The following is an 8040-nucleotide window of genomic DNA, read 5'->3' on the forward strand; positions in this document are numbered from 1 at the left end:
AAGTGTAACTTGTGTGGCCCTCCTCTAGCTTCTAATAGAATCCTCATTCCCATCTGACACCTTCCAAACACAGCCCTCATTGTCTGCATGCTTGTCAACCTTCTGGTCTACTGAACTCTTAGAAGAATTATCCATCAGGCTATATGTACAGCAATCTAGGATGTCTAGAAACATTCCATAGTTCTAAATCTTTGTATGTTCCTCCAACAAATTGACTGTGAATCTTTTGAATTACATGGTCAGGAACAGTCCTAGATATGAGCTTGCTTTTCTGATACAAATTTTTAGTATTAGTCAGATTACTTGTCATTGAGAAGCTGGACCTGACATTTACTTAAAAGGGGTGCAGTTTACTTTTGATTTAAATAATCTTTCTGATGACAGCATAGGTTTATGGATGCAGTAGCAATACTGAAATGAAAGGCAACTTCAAGAAGCCAAATCTAATCTCACAATGGATGCTGTTTTGTGCTTAAGATTCTAGTAACAGACAACTATGCTTTGTCAATGGGGATCATTTCCTCAGCAACACAAGTCATTTTGTACCATGTAATTGAAGCAGATCATTTTTATCATGAAAGAAAGAACTGCTTTTGAGTACAATGAGCCATATTCCAAGTATGCGATGACTATAACACCTTTCACGTCTGAGCAAGAACCACCGTCCAAGTACATTCGTCCATTTCTTCCCTACCTCTGCAACCTCAGGTAATCACTGTTCTACTTTGAGTTTCTTTTTTTTTAAATTTTTTTATTATTTTTTTTCTTTGAGTTTCTTTTCTTAATCTTTTATTAGGACATGTTTATAATACATAATGGTTGCATTCATTGTGGGGAATTGTCACATATATGTAACACATCTCAATTCCTTCTTGTCCTTGCCCTACCATCACTTCGTGTCATATCAGATTCATTTATTTGTTTTATAAGTCCTTATGAAGTTAATTATCATACATACAGGCAAGCAACGAGATTAATAGGCCATCAACAAGAAATATACATCAATCTACATTTTTACATACAGTGTCTCCATGCTGGATTACAATAAGCTTTTGTTCTCTTTTTTCCAATTATTATATTTTCCCTTAGCTAATTCATAGCAGAATCTCCACTCCTTCTTAACAGATATAATCCTCTTAACAGATAACACACTCTACTTCCTCTTAACTGTTCATGAAAAAAAGTAGGATCAAAACTCTGTTGTTGGGGGACTGGGGAGATGGCTCAGTGGAATAAGCGCTTCCCTGGCAAGCGCAAGGACCTGAGTTCAATCCCCGGTTCCGCAAAAAAAAAAAAAAAAAAACTCTGTTGTTCAATCCCTGGTACTGCAAAACAACAACAAAAACTGTTTGTTAAGGCTGCAGACACTCTAACATTACACCTACTGATCTTAAATTGTTTAATCCTGACTTACAGGGAGCTGACTTATGGGTTATACATCCTCTAAGTAAAGACCTATGACAATTATTATGTGAAAGTGAAATTACAGACACATCTAAGGACCATCAAACTCTAGCATTCAAACTGGATTTGCTTAAAGCCTGGTAGCTACTTCACTGCAAGGCATCTTTGTCCTCTTCTCAACTTTGCCTTCCTCTCTTCTTTGTATGATTATCTCTAGGCAGCACTCTCCTATATATAATCTGCATGTCCTGGTCTGTCCCATAACCTATTTCAAGAGAATTTAAACTAAATGTACTTGAAAAAGTGTGTGTGCCATACTTCGTATCCCATAGGTGTTCCTTCCAAATTGTATGTATTGTTTTGCCTTATGTTTACATATGTCTCTCACTATTCTGAATCTTCAATGCCCTTTCTCTTTTGTAAATTTCTCTTTAATTAAACTTATCCAGACCTTTAAAACCAAAAGCAATTTTCTATAGAATTTATACACTGAGTGCTATATTTCTTAAATATATAGAACATTGCAACTGATAAAATGTTTCTTTATTGAGAAAAGAATAAAGAAATAATATTACTATTTGTTAAGAAAAGACCAGTAGCTCCAATGGACTCCTTCTTAAACCAGTCAGGAATAAAATACTATAAAAGATTTAAGAAAGATTTTGACATTATTTATTAGTCATTAAAATGTATCTAGTCCTCTTACCTTAAGGGAAAAAAAAGTCTAGACAGCCAGGGGCAAACTATATCTATATTTGTCCATCTATCCATCCATCTATCTATCTATCTATCTATCTATCTATCTATCTATCTATCTATCCATCCATATACATAACTACATATACATACACATATGCATAACTATATTTATGACAATATATATATGATTTCCATATATATAACTATATATACATACACATATACATAACTATATTTATGACTATATATATATATGATTTTAAGTATGATTGTCAAAGAGTATTTCAATGTTTTTATAAATTGCTAATTCCAATCATGAGTCCTTTATATTCTTTTGTAAGTACAAAGATATATTTTATGGCCTTAGTAATAAATTATTTTAAAAGATCCAGAGTCCACATAAATAATTGAGTCTTCATTGAATTTATAAGAAATATGAATGGCACGAGTCCAAAATCATACTAGAGAAAGTATCATTTCCTCTTACTGGAGATTAAAAAGCTTTTTCTTGGGCTACCAGCTACTTCTAAGCTTGTCTTTTATCAATACAGATTTTCAACCTTCTAAGTCAGTAAATTTCTCATTCCTCCATTCACTAATTCATCATATTTAGCCATCTCAGAAATGTCTGTAACAATAAGAAGTAAAAACACGATGTCCAAATTTAACAACTAAAACCAATCAAAATTGTTAGAGGAATTTTAAGCAAAATAATGCAAGGGATGGTCCAATAGCTCAGTGGATTAAAGTGCCTGCAAGCAGGCACAGGGGCTGAAGGTTGATCCCCAGTCCTGCCATGCCAGCCCCTTCCCAGGAGCATGCTGAGACTGCAATTGAGACTGGGCATGGTAGTGCATGCCTGTAATCCCAGCTCTTGGGAGGCTGAAAACAGGTGGATCACTGAGTCCAATCTAGTATTGAGACCCTGAACACCCTGAAGGCCCTTCCCTAAAATACAAAAAAAGAAAAAAGAAAAAGAAAAAGAATGCAATATTATGAAATAAAAACCTACAACTTTTGATATGGACATATGTACTGCAGATGCATGTTCTTATTGATGTACAAAGTATGTCCTCATTCATAATGTAAGGATTATCAAATGTCAAAATATTTACTGCATTATACTGTATTGTATGCTTGTGGTAAAAGCTTTATAATTTTGACATTAAGAGAATTACAAGGACTGGGCGTGGTGGTGAGCACCTGTAATCCCAGCTCTTGGGAGGCTGAAAACAGGCAGATCACTTGGAGTCTGATCTAGTAGTGAGATCCTGAACACCCTATAGACCCTTACCTAAAATACAAAAGAAAGAGAATTATAATATTTAAACTTTCAATGATCAGTATACCAGTTTAAATTCATGAGTTCAAGTCTTCAGAATGTTGTACGTTTTAACAATTCTATGCTTGCTATAATTTTATCGAGATTTTTCCAGTCTATTGAACACAATATCTCACCCAGAGTAGATCTTAATTATGACTAAATTATAAACCTCATATATTTAGAAAGGATAAAAATAATGCTCTAACCTTTATTTTTGAGTCTTTTTGAGTCTCTGAGAATAAAAGAATATTAGTCTTGCTAGACTATATGGAATCAGAAATCCTAGAATATATAGGATTTCCTTTTCTTGGTGTATAAGTAAATTTTCCCATTTAACTTTTGGTAGAACAACATCTTAACCATCAATTTTTAACTGATAAAATCAACTTGAGTATTATTATTACTGAATTCTACTTTTAATATTATTAACATTAATATATTTATTGTAAAGATTTTATACTATTTACTTAAAAGCAGTACTTGACTATAATGAAATTAAAAGCACTGAAGGGCTGGGAGATAGCTCAGCAGCATAATTTCTGTTTAACAAGGACATGCGATTCTGAGTTGGATCTTTAGTATTGCAAGCTGTGCTGGACCAGGAACAGGGCATGATGCTGCCTGCCTGTAATTCCACTACTAGGGAGGCAGAGACAGGAGGATCACTATGAGTCCCAACTGCATAGTGAGACCCTGTCTCAAAAAAAATGCATTGAAATATAGTCTATGATCCAAATATTTTAAAGATCCAAATTTGATTTCCATCTTAGCTTAATTCTTAATATATGTACTGTCACATGTTTATTTTATTATGAAATATTCCCAGCATTGAATCGAATTTTTTTATGGGTACTTTTTCTGTCTCTGGTCTCTGCTGTTTTTAGATGTGGCTTGACTCAGGCTTGTTGAATTGCCTGCTCCTTGCTCATACAGCTTGGCTGTGTCTACCAAATTAGAATTGCCTATGTCTGAGAGTGACAGGTGGGACTGTGGGAGTTGAATAGACCAAGAGGGCTTCTTTTTCCTTAACTAAATGAGAGCCCTAATAAAATGAGGCAAGGAAAAGGGAAAAGAAAAAAAATATACTACAGAAGATAAAGCATTTTTAAAAAGCTGTGGGTCAGGGAGATGGCTCAGTGGAACAAGCACTTCCCTGGCAAGCACAAGGGCCTCAGTTCAATACCTGGTTCCAGCAAAAAATGAAAATAAATTTAAAAAACTAATACTTTGTAAGTAAAGAAGGGAAAAGGGGTTGAAAGGAAGTAAATTTGGGAAGAAAAAAAGTGGAACTAAGATACATCATGTACAAGTATTCTTTATTATGAATGTGATAGTTCTGTATATCTAGATTGTACCAGAAAACTTACTTTAAAGAAGATAAACTTCCAGCAGCCTCTGATAGCTTTCACTGTTTGCCTTCTGCATGTAAGGATTCAGCAAGAACACTCCAAGACAAATGCCTTTATTTTAGACTTCCCAGCCTCTAGAACTTGGAGATACACATTTGTGTTCTTTCCAAATTACCCACTCTTTGGAGTCTTGCTATAGCAAGACAAAGATATTAAGACACTAAAGAAACATATCTTTAAAAAAAGAAGAAAAGAATAAAGAAACGTATCTAAGTCCATTATGTGACTTGGCTAAATATGGCAGACACCAGTGTACCCTGCCTGATAAGCATTCTTCTCCACATGATAACATTTTCTACCCTCCCCATAGCCAGGAGTAACTATGAAACACAGTTGCAAACAATCAAAAGTTGGAGTTGCTTGGTTGGAACTACTGGAAAATTCAAAGTATTTCCATGAAACTAGCTAAAATGGGCTTATTGAAATGATTTTGACCATTTTTTCACAACTCCAGGTTTAATGGTATCCTGTGTCACCTGGTAGCTTCAATGATAGAAGGTGAATTTACAGAATAATCAGCAACTTCTACAAATCTGGGACAATTCCCATCTCACCCTCTACCTACTTCCTAGGGAGGGCTCCCAATTTTCTTAGTATTAGAATAGTGCAGCAGGAGAAGAAGTCATCCTACTTGTCAACAAAAAAACAGTGGAACTTCTCTATTAATTTTGAAATGTCTGTTTCTGAATTTCTTGTCATGTGAGAAAATTAAAGACCAACTTTTCATTAGCCATGATTAGCATGCATTGTACTGCAACTCAATACAATGTTAGCACAGTTAGAAGTTGTGTTTTTCAATAAGTAATGTATCTTTTCCATAAAATAACAAGTTGCAGCTTGTTGTGTAACACTTTTGTGGAGAATTACTAATACAGAAATTTATTATTGACATATTTATTATGTCAATAGTCAAGCAATGTGTTTATTTCTTCTCCTTCTTAGCATTATTTGAATGATAAGAAAAAAGTGAGAAGGGCAAGTGGGAATTGACAATTGTTTTCTCAGAGATGTGACTGAAAGCCATCATTACAGAGTAGGTAGAGGGTAGGTTGGTAATGGTCCCAGATTTGTGTAAGTGGCTCATTGCTCTGCGAATACTCTTACCACCAGTGTATTCAAGTTACCTACATGATGTCACTAAAAAATAGCTGATAAAGTGCAAGCAAGCTGGACTGGGAGATGGTTTCGTGGTCTAAGTGCCTGCCTGGCAAGCACAAGGACTTGAGTCTGATCCCAGGTATTGCATGCCATGCCAGCCCCAGAACTCAGGGTGCACTGTGCAGGCTCCAAAAAGGACATGGTGACACACACCTGTAAACCCAGTGCTGAGAAGGCTGAGACAGGAAAAAAACAAAAACTAGGAGTCTAAAGTGTGTAGGAGGACCCTGTATCAAATTTTAAAAAATAAAAATAAAAAATAAATAAATAAGCCAATGGAGATTTGGAAGGTTTCGTTCAGTAAAATATGTTTTGGCAACAAATTGAATGACAAGTTATGATCTGGTGATTCCCAATTATAAAAGTATAGTAGTCAGTTTTGTTAATGACTTGAGAATTGAAAAGTAAGTTACAGTAGCTCACTGTAGAAAGAACTTCACTGAAAAAAGATTGAATGAAATTGATATTTCATCAAACAATTCCGTTTTCCACTTTATGGAACACATCTCAAATTTCCACCTATGTAAAACTATGTAATAAATAACTAGCCAAGGGGCCAGGGAGATGGCTCAGTGGATTACACACTTCCCTGGCAAACCCAAGGGTCAGAGTTCAATCCCTGGTTCCACTAAATAAATAAATAAATAAATAAATAAATAAATAAATAAATAAATAACCAAAATATGTAAAAGCACAGGATCCAAATTTTGAGACAATCTTTACAAAAAATGCAATTAATATCTATTATTCACAAGACATTGCATAGAGTTGAATGTAGAAAGAAACATAATGAGCTACTCATGTAGGGCATTCTACTAACTACAAGGAAAAAACTAGTCTATGAAAAACTGAATTATAAATTAGGAAAATAGAAGCTATTTGGTAGCTTAATAAAATGATTTGATGCTTGACTTTGAAAACAATCTTTATAATACTTGAAGCACTGTTACTTTCTTTATCATTACTACATTGTGTTTGTGTTTCCACTGTGTTATTATACTATTTTACAGAACAATGAAAGCAAGAACCAGAAAATTATCTAATATCACTCCTAAAGATGAAAATATCAAAAAATAAAGTTATAAAAATGAGTTAGAAATGGAACAAAATACAAGAGATTAAACAGATATGCCTTATAAAAGCTGAGCATTTGAGAGGGATAAAGGTTATAGTTTTTCTAAAAAGTTATAGTGTTTGAAAAGAAAAACTAGTATGAAACAGATGTATAATGTAATACAACACAGAAATTAATTATGCATTAATAAAAATACACTCTGATTTCTTAATACATCAGCAGATAAATATAAATATGCTCAAAATACCATATGGTGGCTTATGGTGAACACTGGTATTGACATTGGAGAATGACATTAAAAAGAATGGAAAATAAGATTAAAAAGAATAGATACCTAGGGCTAATTCTGGTAATGTGCCACAAGCTGAGGTACATAATTAATTTGATTAATTCATTGGTGTCTAAGAAACAAAAAAAGAAAAAAAAAGAATCAGTATATTACTTAGGAAAAAACAGTTGCTAGTAATCTTGCAAAACTACTCTATTTTTCAAGTGTGGGGTCACAGTCCTATAGGAACACCCGTTGGGGAGATAGAGAAAAGGGGATCTCAAATACGAGCCTACCTGTGGCAAGTTAGAGACTTTACTAGACCCTGTCTCAGATGCAAAAATTAAAAAAGGTAGAGGATATAGATGAAAATGAAGACCCTGTGTTCACTACTAGTATAACCAAAAAGTGTTTTCCTTTTTAAACAATGGTTAATTGCCAATTGCCCATAGAGATGAAAACTTTTGTTAATGCTGATGTCAATATGGTTAAATAGGTAATTGTATAAGCCAATGGAAATGTAATTATAGTTCTTCCATAATGGTATTTGCTACACTTACCATAAGTCTTCAAAATCTGTACTACTAATAATTCTTATTCTAAGTAAATGAACTAATGAAACAGAAGTATTAACAAAACAACTATAAAAGTCCCAGATCAAAAATTAAATTAAATTTAAGAAACAAAGAAAGTAAAGGTACTT

At 33.8% G+C, this 8040-nt stretch overlaps 1 pseudogene; it reads left to right on the forward strand.

The window, feature by feature from the left end:
- The first annotated feature begins 625 nt into the window (after nt 1–625).
- The window catches only part of LOC101575907, an 82428-nt pseudogene continuing 75013 nt past the window's right edge, over nt 626–8040 (forward strand).

The sequence above is a fragment of the Octodon degus genome, unplaced genomic scaffold (assembly GCF_000260255.1).
Source record: "Octodon degus isolate 3935 unplaced genomic scaffold, OctDeg1.0 scaffold00165, whole genome shotgun sequence".
Lineage (NCBI taxonomy): Eukaryota > Metazoa > Chordata > Mammalia > Rodentia > Octodontidae > Octodon > Octodon degus.